This window comes from Triturus cristatus, chromosome 2_1 (assembly GCF_964204655.1).
Source record: "Triturus cristatus chromosome 2_1, aTriCri1.1, whole genome shotgun sequence".
Classification (NCBI taxonomy): Eukaryota; Metazoa; Chordata; class Amphibia; order Caudata; family Salamandridae; genus Triturus; species Triturus cristatus.
The window spans coordinates 612,351,529-612,367,685 of record NC_140581.1 but is presented as its reverse complement, the minus strand read 5'-3'; the positions used below and the strand labels follow the sequence as shown (position 1 = coordinate 612,367,685).

The following is a 16,157-nucleotide window of genomic DNA, read 5'->3' as shown; positions in this document are numbered from 1 at the left end:
AAAAGACCACCTTTGGGTCTTCAGGGCGCAGTCCCTCAAAATCTCCTCCACATGCGGAAAAGGAGAGCAAGGGTCATGCTTCAGGGGTAAAACATACTAAGAGGGCAAGCTCTGAGCCCTCAAAATCACCCTCTAAAGTTAAACATTCTCTCAAGAAGCCAGCCTCCACACCTCCTGAAGAGAAATTTTGAGAAATCTACATCGTCGACGGGAGCGTCGACGAAGAAAGTAGCGTCGTTGACGAAGAAAACTGAGGTAAAAATTACTGTTAAAGCTATATCTCCATCAACTATGGCGTCGTCGACGACCGTGTCAATGACGAGACCTTTGACGCCGGCATAGACGACGACCACGATTATATCGTCGACGGGATCGTCGAGCGCAACAACAACAGGATCGTCGACGGCAATAACGGCGACGGTAAAAGCAGCGTAGACGGCAGTGTCGACTACGATAGTTTCGTCGGTGGTTTCGACGACGATCTCGTCGACGAGAGAAAACCCCCAGAAAAACGGGATTTTGCAAGGAAGAGGAGAATTACCCCAGATCTTACTTCTCCAAGCAAGGTGACACCTCTATTAACATCCCACCTGTTAGAGGAGGAAGAATCACCGGAGGAAGATGATGATGATGGACCTTTTGGGTATGCCAGTAGCCCCTCGCAATTGCATGTAAAGTGCCAAGAGGATGACTGGCAAGACGAATATGGGGGGTTTCAGGATCGTTCCCAGCAACACTATCGTAAGGAATACCAGGAAGAAATGGTGAGCGTTCCCTCTTCACTGCTAACGGATCTGCAGTTTATGTTGAATGATTATAAATGGAGGCATCCTATACCCCAGACTTCTCAAAGAATTCCGGTGACTACATCCCAGCCACGCTCTATTCCATGTACGCCAGTGCGACGGCAAGAGGTTTTACCGGAGTCCTTGCCTATATCACCACTACCACAACAAGATCCAGTGACCTCTGATGATAAACAGGAAGAGGGAGAGATAGATCCTAGTAAAGAATGGGACGATTATTCTCATAACGTCCCCTTCATCTCCTTCACCGAGACCTGTCGACTCTCATCCGGAGGACATCGGGGGGTTCCATAATCTAATGGAGAGAGCTGCACAGAGATTTGCGCTCACCATGTCATCTGATAGGATGGAATGTTTCTTGTATGATTTCAAGGAGCCATATCGTAAGACAGTTCGATCTCTCCCGATTGTCAGTCATTTATGGGAAGAAGGTCTCAAGGTCATGGAGACACCGGCAACGGTTACTCCAGTACTCGCCAGACTGGACAAGAAATATGAAGCGCCCTCGGATGCTCCAGCTTGTCTACTAGGCCACCCCAAGCTGGACTCAGTTATAACCCAGGCGGCTCAGCAAAAATCAAGGAATTCATCACCTCCAATTAGGTCACCTCCCGACAGAGAGAGCAGGCGCTTAGACAATGCGGGGAAGAGGTTTTCTTCCATGTCTGCCCTTCTAGTTAAGGCGGCTAATGCCCTGGCCATCCTGGGCAGGTGTGATAGGCAAATGTGGTGCGACCTCTCGCCTTACATAGACAGTATTCCTGAGGCTGATCGACAGGAAGCCAGAAAGATCCTCCAAGAAGGAGAAAGGACTTTGGCTGAAGTCATAGATTGCGCAGTGGACATTGCGACCACGGCCTTCAGATCTTTGGGGGGAGCAGCAGTCTTACGCCGACAAGGATGGCTGAGAGCAACAGCGTTTAGGCCTGAAGTCCAGAATAAAATCTTGGACCTTCCCTTCAATGGAGAGGATTTGTTCGGGAAGCACATTGACGAAGCCTTGCAGAGTATCAAAAAAGATACAGACACTGCGAAATCACTAGGAATGCTACAATATAGGAAGGTTCCTTTTCGAGGCTCGAGGTTGGGGCCAATCCTCCTATATAGGAGGTTACCAACAAGGCAGATACACATCTTACTCCACCTCATCTCAGCCATACCGTCAGCAGTATACACGACAAGCAGGAGGTTACACAAAATCTACTCCTAGAGGTCGAGGAGGTCGTCAGGGGAAGGACAATACCCGTCGACAATGACGATGTTCTGAATCCGGCTACACCTATTCCTCTAATGTCGCGTGTTCCCCTGGGTGGAAGAATTTCTTATCTTCAAAATTGGCAGCAAATAACTACGGACCAATGGGTCCTCAACATAATACAATTCTGAAACACTGTAGAGCTTCTGCTAACGCCCCCTTGTACACCGCCAAAGCACCAAGAGGTCAAATACTTACATCAGATGCGTCGAGATATTCGGACAATGCTCCAAAAGGGAGCAATAAACCGTTACCGAATTCCCAGAGAGGAAAGGGATTTTATTCCCGGTTTTTCCTAGTTAAGAAAAATGTTCTCCAATGGCGCCCTATTTTGGACCTCAGGTCCCTAAACACTTACCTCAAGAAGCAATCCTTCAGAATGATTTCCCTCCAAGATATTCTGCTGCTATTAACCAGGGGATCATATGACCAAATTGGACCTACAGGATGCGTACTTTCACATCCCCATCTATCCTTCCCACAGGCAGTACCTTCGTTTCATGGTGGCCGGAAAACACTACCAATTCAGGGTACTGCCTTTTGGCCTGAAGTCAGCCCCGAGAATTTTTACGAAATGCCTGGCTCCAGTGGCAGCGGTTCTAAAGAAGCAGAAACACCAAGTATTTCCTTACCTCGACGACTTGTTAGTCAAAGCACCATCAGCAGCGTCGGCTCGGTCGTCAACAACGGCTTGCGTGGAACTGTTTGCCAGATTAGGTCTGACTTTAAACGAAGAAAAATCATCTCTTCAGCCGACAAGAAACATCAGCTTCTCGGGAGGAATTCTGGATACAGAGGTAAACAAAGTGTTCCCCTCCAAGGAAAGACAGCTGGGAATAATATCTCTATCCCAGGCTTTTATAAAAAGAAAGTCTCTTTCAGTACGCAAGTACAAATCATTGCTGGGAACAATGTCATCTTGCATTCCCCTCGTACCTTTCTGCAGGCTAAGGATATGTCCGTTGCAAGAGCAGCTGGATGTTCAATGGCATCAGGCGAAAGGATCCTTCGACGATATACTCAGGGTAACACCGACCATGGTCCATGCGGCAACATGGTGGACCCAAAAACGGAACATCTTGCAAGGTCTTTCATTCCTTACTCAACCAGCCCCACTAGTGATTACGACAGATGCGTTCTTGGGAGGCTGGGGAGTGTTCCTTCAGGACCTCCAAGTCAGCGGTCGGTGGAAGTTGCACGAACAGCAAATGCACTTCAACCTCTTGGAACTCAGAGCCGTCCGCTTAGCATTGTTAGCGTTCCTACCAAGGATTCAAGAATCAGCCGTGTTGATAAGAACAGACAACACAACAACAATGCACTATTTAAACAAACAGGGAGGAACAAGATCACTCTCCCTGTCTCAAGAAGCCCAATGGATATGGGAATGGGCACTGCAACACAGAATATCCATAACAGCGGAACATCTTACAGGAGATCAGAACATCAAGGCGGATACTCTCAGCAGGCTCAAATCCGCCTGCCACAAATGGGAGATCGACCAAGGGAGTCTAGACAACATCTTCCAAAGATGGGGAAATCCGACAGTAGACCTCTTCGCAACAGTGGAGAACAAAAAATGCCAGTTCTTCGTAAGCTGTCTTCCCCCAACGGGGATCTTGGGGGAATGCGTTTTTGATGGCATGGTCAGGCCTCTTTGCCTACGCCTTTCCTCCAATTCCCCTCCTGCCGCGGGTTCTTATGAAGATCAAAAAAGAACCATGCAGGATAATCCTGATAGCTCCATGGTGGCCCAGGCAACACTGGTTCGCGGAGCTTCTACGACTGTCGGAGGAACGCCCGATTCGCCTCCAGCCAATACCCTCACTCCTGACGATGTTCCAGGGGGAAGTACTTCATCCGGATCCGAAATCACTGCACTTGGCGGCCTGGCTCCTGAGTACTGCGAATTTCAGCATCTAAACATCCCAACGGAGTGCAGAGAGATCTTCTCTAGAGCCAGAGCGGATAGTACGAACAAAACGTACAGGATGAAGTGGAAGAGATTCTGTTTATGGTGCAAAAGATGTAACATTCATCCTCTGAACTCGGCAGCACATGAGATTATTCCATACATTTTACTGTTGGCAAAGTCTGGTTTGGCGCATGCATCTATAAAGGTACACCTAGCCGCAATATCACGCTACAGAAGGACTTCCTCTGGACCGTCTCTGTGGTCCGCAAGAGTCATCAAACAATTCATGAAGCGAGTGTTCTGAGTTTTTCCTCCAGTAAAGCCTCCACCACCTCTCTGGCAATTGAACATTGTTCTTTCCCAGTTAATGAAACAGCCCTTCGAGCCAATACACAGGGCAGATCTTAAATGCCTGTTTTGGAAAGTTACACTTCTCATTGTGCTCACTTCAGCCAGGAGAGTGGGGGAAATACAGGCTCTCACGGTCCACGACCCTTTCTTACAATTCAAGGAGGATAGAATGATACTCGGGACTAATCCAAAATTCATTCCAAAAGTACCAACTGATTTTCATTTGAATGAGCCACTAATTCTCAAACGATTCTTTCTTCAACCAACAACAGCGCCTGAAAGAGCTCTCCACTCGCTGGATGTCCAACGCTGTCTAAAGTTCTATTTGTAAAAAACTAAGCCTTTCCGCAAGTCTTCACAACTTTTTGTCGCCTTCAGCGCACCCAGGAAGGGTTTCCCTTTGTCAAAAAGGGGAGTTGCCGGGAGGAGCCAAGATGGCGACCGAGACGGCAGCGTAGACTCCCGGCTCCGTGAACCTCCGCATCCCGCACGGATATCCTGCATGAGATCCTCAGCCTGCGCGATGCGATCGTGTTTGTGAATGAGAGTGGCATCCGATCGTGTGACTCCGAGGTTTCTGGCTGCGGTACCGCCTGAGAAAAGTGCATTTTAAATTTGCGGCCCGTGCAGCCCTGGAGCCTGGACCTCGAGTGGACGCCTTGGCCGAGTGGCAGTTCAACAACAGCGGCCTGTGGTGACTGGGTGGAGTCGGTCCACCGGAGCGGTGCCAACCTCGGCCTACATTTCGCCGTGGCCGTTCCTGCCGCTAAGCGAAGCGGACCGAGTGCCTGCCCGGGGGTGCAACTCTCAGATTCCCCGGTGATGGCCCCTGCCCTTGGCGGCGAGCTGTCCGGACGCCGCCCGTGACTCGCCCTGATTCTTGCAGGCGGCTCCCGGATTTTCGCGGGAACTGGTCCGTGGTGGGGACGACTGTTGCCCGTGCCCACGCAACGGATACATTTTTGCCTGCCCCCGGACCCTGTTTCCAGCGCCTTGGGCCTCGAGGCGCTTGTTCCTGGGTCCCGGCCTCCATACGGGTCGGGCCTACCCGACGGCCATTTTGTTGCGATGAAGCCTACCATCCTGTCCACTGGGTCACAGCAGGATTGGGAGTGTGTGACTTTTGGGAGTGTGGCGGAGCGATCGCAGAGAGCTATGCTGGGGTACGGCGACCTCCTCGAGGCCCTCGGTGCCCTTCATTCCTCCCTGGTTCATGGCGTCGGGGTCTTGGGGAGTAAGCTCGATGGTGTGGCATCAGCGTTGGGACAGTGGCGGCCTTCCTGTCCTCAGGACTTCCCACACTGCACACCGGAGGACAAAGTCGCGGCCACCCCTGGGATTGGTGCACAGCTGGACACTCCGGGCAGTATGCTACAGTGTGATCGGCTGGCTGTGGGTCTGATCTGTTCCGGAGGTATTGGACCTGAGCGGGAGGTGGTGGCCTCGTTCCGTGCACGGCCTCCGGTGACCCAGGGACAATTCAAGCAACAGTTGTCTACTTTGGCTGCTTCCGCCTTCCTGGACCCTGTGTGCGGTGCAGACTCTGGGGCAGCACTGGGAAGGCCGTCCTTCCATGATGTGGACTGTGTTGGTACTCAGAGACTTCCACCCCATCTGTGTGTGTCGCTTCCCGGTCGTTTTTGGACACTCCTTTACCTTGGAACATCGGACATGGCGCTGGGTCGAGGGGTAGGCATGGGCAGAATTGCAAAGAGTGGTCAAGGATAAGGCTGATCCTTCAGGGGTGGTCATCTAGTAGACGGGCGGGTTCAGGGGTTGCGTGCTCTCATGGTATAGCTATTAGCATAATCGGTGCATAATGCTCCCCATTTTTCTTTGATATGGTCGATTTTGTGCTGTTCACTGTTTGCTTTGGGGAAAACTTACCGTGCGGGAGTGGGAAGCCGGGGGTATGTTTTGAAGGCCCTCCTCCAGTTTATTAATACTTTCTCTACCCCCCCGTCTGGTGGGGTTCTTTTCTTACTCCTTTTTTCCCTGTTTCTTCTATATTTCGGGTCTGGTTCCGGGGCAACAGGCACACTGCTGGGGGGAGGGGCCGTACTCATCTGCAGAGGTGCAGGGTGGGGGGTTGGGGGAAGGGGTTCTTTAGTCTTCATCTCCTTTTTCCATGGCCTCCTTTTTCTTCTCTGATTCTTCTTGTTTTTTCTTTTCTGGGATCAGCGTGGTACATCTCCTTTGTTGTGAATCGTCGCCTTTTCATGTGTGCCACAATTTCCGGGGTGTTCCCTGGGCTTTCGGGCAGGGGACTCCAGGCGCAACTGCTCATGATATTCTTCCCCATCCTGAATTTCCTGTGTCTGCGCCATTGATCCAATAGATTATTGCTTATGTCATTATTCTGCCTGCCTTTTATCGCTGTTGGGAAATTGTTCGGCACCTATTCCTTCTGTCTTTTTCATTATAAAATGAAAACCCTTTTTATCCTGGTGTCCTACCTGCGCTGTTCACTGGTCAGACTATATTAGCGTGACGATTCTGCTCCCCGAGGTGCCGCCTGTGTTCACACTTGATCTTTGTTGCTCTGATTGCTTAGCGGCCGGCCCCGGGGGGTTGTAGGCCCATACTTGTTATTGATTGAAATGTCAATAAAGGTTTTTAAAAAAAAAAAAAGGGGAGTTGCCATCAGGCAGCGGGGCGACCTCTGAATGCACGAGTCCGCGCCCATTCGACAAGAGCAGTGTCCACCTCTACTGCTTTGTTGGCGGGAGTACCGATCCAGGATATCTGTAGGGCAGCGACCTGGACGAGTACGCACACCTTCACCAGGCATTACTGCTTGGATGCAGCTACAGGAAGAGATGTGGTGGTGGGAGAAGCGGTGCTGAGGAACCTTATCCAGTAACGGTGAGCCCTCTTTACCATCCCTCCTTCCTTTATTAGCTACATTTGCACATTTTAGTGTTGTTTAGTGTATTGGATGTAATTTTGCAAAGTATTTTTGATATGTGTGTTTTGGTATAGGGATACTGCTTTTATCACACTACCTATGTTCCCTTGTTCCAGGTCTTGGGTAACAAAAAATGTGCATTTATTTACTGCTCGCTATTCTGATTCAGGCATGTGAATCTATGAAAGCTCCAATACTGGAGTAAGAAAACAAGTTACTTACCTGTAACTGTAGTTCTCCAGTATTGGAGCTTTCATAGATTCGCATGCAACCCACCCTCCTTCCCTGAGAGGTTCACCTCGGATTTAGCACTAGGAGGGTTATTGAACAAGTGCACGAAAATCTGAGGGCAGAAGGTTCTCTCAGGAGTGTTCTAGAGGGTGAGAGGCTCTGATTGGTTCAGAGACAAGTTTAGTCCTTTTTTACATAGCGATGGTTATGGGTTGCAAAAGGAAAATGGGCCTAGGCCTTTTTTCAGTTTGCTATACTACTAGGGGACACCTAGATGCCACCCTATACAGGAAGTAGTCAGCAGGCGAGGGGGTACCTGGAAGCCCGTTGGCTAGTGCCCGCAACCTCCCCAGAGGGCATTTTCTGGGCATTAAAGGGAACCCCTGGCACCCAGAACTTAGATCTCATTGGACTGGAGAAGTGGACCGAAGGAGGACTACCCTGCTGCACCAAGTACCCAGCGAAGAGAGGCTGCAACAACGTGGACTACATCTGCTGTAACTGATGACTAGCAAGGAAAGGGGACTGTGTCTGCTGTGTCCTGCATGTGGAGAAGTTGACTCTGGGCCCAATGAAAGTAAGAGACTCCAAGGGTCAGTTGGCTGACCTTCTGTTTGCAGCCCAGGGAAACAGCTGAAGAAATCTGGTGGGGCAAGGTTTTAACCCATATTCCTGTAACACGCTCCACACCGCATTGCAGCCCAAGAGACTAAGACCCAAAACTCAAAAGTTGCTTCCAAGCCTGCTGAACCCAGGAGTCATTGGAGGGCAGCTAGTTGGCCCAGAAGGCAAATTACCTCTAAAAAAAAGAAAGACGTTGAAATTGCTGTACTAGTTGACTGGTAACCCGGTGCCTACTGGACTTCTATCAAGATCCAGAGAAGCGATGTTGACCCCTGTGGCCAGGTTCCTCTAACCAAGCCTGTGGACTGAGGAGTAGCCCTAAATTATAAAAAATGGACTGTATTTTTTTGTACTTTTAGACACTAAAATGAAAAAGATCCACCTGAGGTTTCTGAAGATGCAGCAATTACACAGTATAGTAAATGTGTACTCATTCTCTTACCCACAAACAAGCATTGGGAAATTAAATGATTTTGACATTCAAAAGAAAAACTTAGGTAAGTATCAATGTGGTTACTTTGAGTTACTTTAGGCAACCAACTCTGGCAGGGAGACAGCCAGGGAGACCAGCAAGGTCCTCCGAAACCTTCCCAAAGAAGCAGTCTTCAGGCAGTTGTAATCACTTTATCTCCTTGCTATAGACTCCTATGGAAGTGGTCCTGATGCAAGGGACCCAGGATGCTGGTGGATGCTGTGGATGTGATGCTGTCAACAGGGGTTTTCCTGCAGCTACTCCTCGGTCCGTGATTCGGCGAGCCAGTCCTGTCCATGGGGGTCGACGTTCCTCAGAGTCCTCTTGAGCCTGGCAGAAGTCCTGTTGCCACTGAACTACCTGTTACCCGATATCCCGGTCACTGTCAAATACTTCCTTTCCTTCAGGGCGACCAAGCTGCAGTCTGATGATTCTCACAGGTCCAGCTGACTCAGGGGCAACTTTGAGCGTTGGTTCCTGATCCTTGGTGCTGCACTGCAACTAGGAGTCGGGATGTGAAAACCTGGGCTACAAACACACCCCAGCAGGCTTCTTCAGCTGTTGTGGCCCTGTGCTTCGAACAGGTCAGCCGACTGACCCTTGGCCAGTTTATCTTTGGCTGGACCCTGGAACAACTTCTCCACAAACAGGACACAACAGGCAAAATACTCCTCCTTTCCTAGCCATCCAGATGTCCACTTCCTGTGAAGTGTGGCTTCTGGCTATCCAAGAGTGTGCTTCTCCTAGATAGCAGAACCCCCTCTCTCGGCCTCTAGAGCTCAGTAGCCCGCCCCTGGAGTGTGGCTGCATGTGGGTTTACACGCCAATGGGAAAATAAGTTGGGAAACTGGATTCTCCTTTCTGTCCCTGCTGCCAGCCTTTCTACCCTGAAAATAGAGCAACCCCTCCCATGTGTGCTCACCATTTGTTTTTTAAAAGCGGCTTCTCCTTAGAAGCTCGCCTTTTGGGTTAGCACCTGCAAGACTTCTTGCCAGGGAGAGGTGACTCCTCTCCCCATGCAGGCTTGTATTGTGTACTTTCATGGGAGTCGTTCACCCATCAGGGCAGAAGTCTGTCTAGCAGGATAGTTCTTGAGTGCAACTGTAATCGGATAGACATTTAGCCACAGATTCTTTGACTTAAAATTTCTGCCAGGCACCAGTCTGGTTCTGGAGATTTTTCAGCAGTACCTCTGCACGCTGGGGGACGGCGTCGTATGGCTCCGTAGTGACGTCATCCACGGATGACATCAGTGGAGCCATAGAAGTCTCTTCCGGCGCAGACATCAGTTTTCTTCTTTCCTGCGCTGTAACGCGGATCCTGGAGAAACGGTTCCTCAGGCTTTCTTTTGTTTTTTGGCCTGCTCAACGTCTTTTGCGTCTGGAACCGCGTATCTGAAACAGTCAGTTATAGATTTCTTACCTTAGAATTACCACCAGGCGTCAGACTGGATCCGGAAAGTTTTTCGTCAACAGTACCTCTGCGAGTCGGGAGGTGGCGTCGGTTGGCTCCACGTCCATCGTTGGCGTCTTTGCCGCCGCGATGACGTTGCAGTAGCTACTTAGCCACCACCCTCATGCTCTGACGTCAGTTCTTTCTTTTTCCGTGCCAGCCAGCGCAGATCCGGAGGGAGCGGTACCTCCAGTCACTTTTTGTCAGACCTTTTCGAGTGACTTTTGTCGACGTCTTTTAGAATCCTCCGACTCCTGGTGCACGTAGGGATGCCTGGTTTCATTGTCGCTCTTCAACTTCTCCCCGGCGGTCGGCTGATGCGACGAGGGATGCCTGTGTTGCCACTCCCGCGGCTCCACATGCGGAGCCTGAAGGTCCGACTCCGGGTTTCCCTCTCTTTCAGAGACCCGGAGCGACCCCTGCCCAGCTTCATCAGTTTTAGAAAGCCATGCAAGCCATTCATGCTATCTTTGGGCAGCCTGGCTGCACGCCTTTGAGCCCCGCGGACTCGGTTGGGGGCTCTAGGCCTTCCCTGGCGGTGGCTCAGGCACCGCAGGCCCCACATGGTTCCACTGGCACCGCGTCCGCTACCGGTGCCGCCTTAACCCCCAGCCGGCGTCAACCCTGGCTTCCAGCCCGATGTTGACACGGAGCCGGACTGCCGTCGGCCAATGCCGGATCTGGCGCCGATGGATACTTTTGCCCCTGTGTTCCACCCTAGCCATTTTCAGCCAACCTGGCAGCCAGAGGTGGGTGAGGAAGATTGGGAGGGGTCTGGGGACCCTTTTTCAGGCCAGTTAGAGTACGAACAGGACTGCAGAGAGGAACTGGGGGATGCCAGTGGTCTGGATACCTCCGCAGACCTTGGCATGTTGTCTCCTCCTACCGTGGCTACGGAGGAGGGTGCGTCTTACGCAGTGGTGTTGCGTAGGGCGGCCGAGACTCTCAACCTCGAGCTTCCTACGGTGGCAGTCAGGACTAACCCCCTGACAGAGGTGCCTCAGCCGGCAACGAGTTCTTGCTGCTGTTCAATGAAGCCCTGACAGACATCCTTTTCGGCACTTGGTCCAGGCCCAACACGGGGGCTCCCATGGATATGATTGTTCCCGACGCCACCACCCGTCCCCGGGCGACCCCACTATTCTCTCCCAACACCCCACCCCAGAGAGCTTGGTGGTCCAAGCTTCTACCTCCAAGAGCGCATTCCCTAACGCACCACCAGATAGGGAATCCAAGAGGCTGGATCTTCTTGGGAAGACAGTTTTCTCTTCCGCCAGCTTGGGACTGCGGTCGCTAAACACCGCTTGTGTATTGTGTAGGAATGTGGGTATCTGACTATGGTTACCCCCAACTTTTTGCCTAGTGTCTAGCTGGGTTTTCGACTTAGTTGGCCTGAGATCCTGCCATTCAGGGTCTCAGGCTGTCTGCTCTATCTTTAAAATGGACTCCATGTACCCTAGGTACATACCCAATTGGTAAGGATCACTTTATTGGACCCTGTACAGTGTACCCTAGGTACCCAGGGGCTGCAGCATATATTATGCCACCCCTGGCCTGGCCTTACAATCAGACACAACTGGCTGATTACTCAGCTGGGGCAGGGTCGTGTAATCACCCCTTGCTTAGATATAGTATACCTATATCTACACTTAAAATAGACATATGTGTACCTATCAGCCACTCCTATGGCAGGCCTTAACAATCCTGGAGGCAGAGTGCTTGGTAACATGTGAGATGGTGCTCTAGCATAAGCTGAGCCTGTCTGCAGCTTTCGGAACCATGTCCTTATAGCTGTTCTATGATATCGCCTACCATATACTCTTAAGTACCTTATAATCTTAAACGGTTATGGTAACTATGGTTTGGCTTTATCAAAACATGTCGTGTAAGGTGTCTGACACTTTGGAATAATACCCCCATACCATTTCTGGTGATGAGGATATTATCCCTCCCTTCTAGAGGGAGAAGACATGTTAAAATCCTACTTTGTTGTTTAACTCTGACCCAAAGCCTCAGCATCACAAAATGGATGCTGCTGCCACAGACACGAGTCTGACCTCCTGCAGCTGGGAGCCCTCCCAGCCAGGGAGGCCTGGACAATAGGTTTCCTGCTTGGGGAGGTGCTAGCACCTCCCCAGACAGACTTTAGTGTATTGGGGCAGGGAGGGCTGAAAGGAATGAGACATGCCTGGGGCACACAAGGTGCTCCATGCATAGTCCAGTTCAAACCGGTGCTGGGGCACTCCAGCCCCAGCTCTGGTGCGAAACTGGACAAAGAAAAGGGGGTATAGCCACCCGCCTTCCTGGTCCCACCCATAGGAGGGACCCTGCAGGTAGCCCAGCCCACTAGCCTAGTATATCAGTAGGTAGCTGAGCCCTGCAGAATTAGATTATCCTGAATCTGCAACTTGAACAGAAACTCTGGACCTTCGACATTCGACCTCAGGAAGAAGACTGAAGAATGTCGCTTGTGGCCAAGGAGTGACCACCCTGGGCAACCAGGCACCCTCCAGCGACCGCTGCTTGCTTTGCGACTGATCCTACGAGGGACGACTGCAGAGACTGACCAGCGCCGTGACTTCCAGACATCTCTGAACCAGATCCACATCGACAGCAAAGCTGAGACCCGTGGAGGCGACGAGGGACGTGGGACCGGCGACTTGGGAAAAGTGGCTAGAAACTGACTAGCGCGACTTCTGAGGCTTCCTCGAGGCTGTGCTTGGGGAATTGAGAAGCCCCAATCCCGAGCACCATCTTCAAAGAAGATCAGCTCCCCACACTTCACGTGTTCTGCGTGGGGCCCTTCTGCACTTGAGTTGTTCGACGTGTTGTCCGGTTGCTGGCCCGTTGGCTAGTGACCTCTGCGACGACGAACCTTTGATTTCATCTTGCTGGTCCGGCTCCTCCAGACTGGCCCTCGCTCCTCTGGGAAAGAGAAGCACCCCAGACCTTCCTGGTCTGCACCAGAAGCAAGTCCTCCATTCTGCGTGGATTCCGCTTGCCAAGGCTTGTTTGGCCCTAGCTCGACCTCGACGCGGCCGACAGCAAGAGCCTTCGTGGGACAGCTCATCTCCTGGTCCTGGTCGTCCTCGACGCCTCCTGGTACCCGTGGCTGCTGCGACAAGCTTCACCTCTTCACCTGCATCTTCACGACATCGCCTGGTTCCTTCCTGGTTCCTGGCTGGTGACCTAGACTCTGTCCCTTCTGCTTGCAGGTATCCTTCCTTCTTGATTCCATCCTTGGGATCCACTGGACACTCTTCACTGACTGCCTGTCAGCAACTTTCCTTCAGGCATCCATAGGAGTCAACGACGAAACCCGACGCAAGTTCACACCTATGCACCCGCAGCCCGTGGGCTAGGTAACTTGAGTACTCCGGTGCTCACAAGGGTATTAACTATCCTAGGGTCTAGTTTCCAAGTCTCGACTTCCTAGTTACTCCAGAAGTGTCCTAAAACTCTTAATTTCTAATAACTACTATTTCTATCGACTTTTACGCATTACGCGTGAGTGTTTCCACACTGCTCCTGAATCCCGTGGGCCTCCCACTTCCTAACCTTTGGTAGTATAGTGTAGCCCCAGCGATTCCCTAGGCCTAGGCCTGTCCTGTGTTCGTGACAGTGGTTCTGACACCACTTACTTAGTATATGGTTTGCGTGGCCCCTAGGGCCTAACTGTATTACTTACCTGTGTGACTTAATGTATGCTTAAATAAGACTGTTGTACTTACCTCGAATCTCATAAAGAGTGCTGAGGGTATTTTGACTAGAATAAATACATTCTATTTTTATATATATCTGTTGTGGTGTCCTTTCATTTGGTATTCAAGGGATTACAAATGGTATAACAGCTGGCTTCACATGCCATACAGAGTTTAGCCTAAGACTGCTCTTGTCCATGCTACCACTAGGATAGCTGGTCTATAAGGTTGACTTCACAACCAATCACCATAAGGATTGTTTGGACTGATACAGGGTGTACACTAGAATTAGTGACATCATATATCAGGCCAACTTCTCATATATTTGGCCGTTATTCCCACTCTGTATGGGATACGGTTGTGCAGGTGCTGCCTCAGTGTCCGGAGGAGGCCAGGGCCATACTCTCCCAGGCCGGTGCCGCAGGCGGAGATGCAGCAAAGTTTATCATCCGTTGTGGGCTGGATAGTGCCGACTCTCTGGGCAGGACGATTTCCACGTCGGTAGCCCTTCGTCGTTATGCCTGGATGAGATCGACTGGTTTTTCTTGGGATGTCCAGAGCTCTCTTCTGGACATGCCTTTTGATGGCCGTCACCTTTTTGGCGACAAAGCAGACCACGCTCTAGAGCGTTTCAAGGAGTCACAAGCTACTGCCAAGTCCTTGGGCCTCTCCACTTGCCCTGCGCAGTCTGCTTTTCACACCTTTCGCGGCTACGGAAGTGGTGCCCCACTACATCCCGCCCAGGGCCACAGGTCGGCGCAAGCTGCACACCCTTCACATAGCCGGGGACGTGGGAACCAACGCCGTGGTTCTGGGGGCCAGCGAGCAGGCCAGTTCAATCCCAGACTGGATGGTAGCGTTGGACCTGCAGGACACCTATTTTCACATCCCCGCCCTGCCAGCCCACCGGCGCTACTTGCGGTTTATGGTATGCCACAAGCTTTTTCAGTTTACCGTGCTCCCCCTTCGGCCTTACCAGCGCCCATCGGGTGTTCACGAAAGTGATGGCGGTGGTTGCAGCTCATCTGCTCAGATCAGGGGTTCCAGTCTTCCCCCTATCTCGACGACTGGTTGTTGAAGGCAGGCTCCCTCCAGGCAGTAGTCTCCAACCTCCAGACTACGGACGACCTCCTGCATTCGCTGGGGTTCTCTATCAACTTGTCAAAGTCACACCTGATTCCCTCTCAGAAGCTCCTCTTCATCGGAGCGGTTCTGGACACAACGCGATTTCAGCTCTATCCTCCCAAGCAGCTAGTCCGGGATATTCAGGCTATGATTCCAAACTTTCAGCCCTTATCCCAGGTTTCGGTCATGATGACCCTCCGGCTGCTGGCCTCCTGCATCCTGCTGGTGGGTCATGCCAAGTGCCATATGCGGGCTCTGCAGTGGGACCTTAAGTTCCAGTGGGAGCAACATCAGGGGAATATGTCCAATTGCGTCTAGATCTCAGAGGGCACTGCACACCAATTGCAGTGGTGGCTCACAAACCAGCATTGGGTCAACTGCAGATCCCTCTCCCTTCCTCAATCAGAGTTCACATTGGTGACTGATGCATCACTACTGGGATGGGGCGGCCACATGGGAGAAGCGGAGATCAGACTCCTCTGGTCTCTGGCGGAGTCTGGGCCCCACATCAACCTTCTGGAGCTGCGGGTGATCCGTCTTGCACTAAAGGCATTCCTTCCCTCTGTCCAGGGAAGAGTAGTGCAGGTGTTCACAGACAACACCACCTCCATTTGGTATTGCAACAAACAAGGCGGGTGGGGTCGTGGACCCTATGTCAAGAATCTCTCTGCCTCTGGACATGGCTGGATCATCAGGGCATATCCCTGGTGGTTCAACACCTGGCAGGTTCACTCAAGGCCAGGACGGACAAACTCTGCCGCAGGTGCATGATGGATCATGAATGGTGTCTTCACTCAGAGGTGGTGCAAGGTCTCCTTGAACAGTGGGGAGAGCCTTGGTTAGATCTATTCGCCACCGAGGAGAACACGCAATGTCAGCAATTCTGCATGTTGGAATTTCCAAGGCGGCACTCGCTAGGCGACACTTTTCATCGCGAGTTGAGTTGCAGTCTGTTGTACGCCTTTCCGCCTATACCACTTCTGCCCAGAGTGCTGAAGAAGATCAAGCGCGACCGGGCCCAAGTCATTCTGTTGGCTCCGGATTGGGCACGAAGAGTCTGGTATCCCGAGCTACTCAACATGGCCATCGATCCTACGATTCTACTGCCTTTTCGGGAGGATATTCTTTTGCAGCAGCAGGGGACGGTCCTCCACCCGAACCTGTCCAGCCTCCACCTCCTTGCGTGGATATTGAGCGGCGGCAGTTGACGTCATTTGACTTGCCTCCCGAAGTCTGGTAGTGGGATACTGGATGCTTACCCCTAATGAATATGGCTAGCCTGTGAACCAAATACAAATTACTGATCTGAAATGTGAG

General features: G+C 51.5%; 1 protein-coding gene across 3 annotated transcripts in view; it reads left to right on the top strand.

Moving 5' to 3' along the window:
• CHD1 (chromodomain helicase DNA binding protein 1) overlaps positions 1–16,157 on the top strand; it is a 1,484,343-nt gene that overhangs the window by 1,365,373 nt on the left and 102,813 nt on the right. The window lies entirely within an intron of this gene.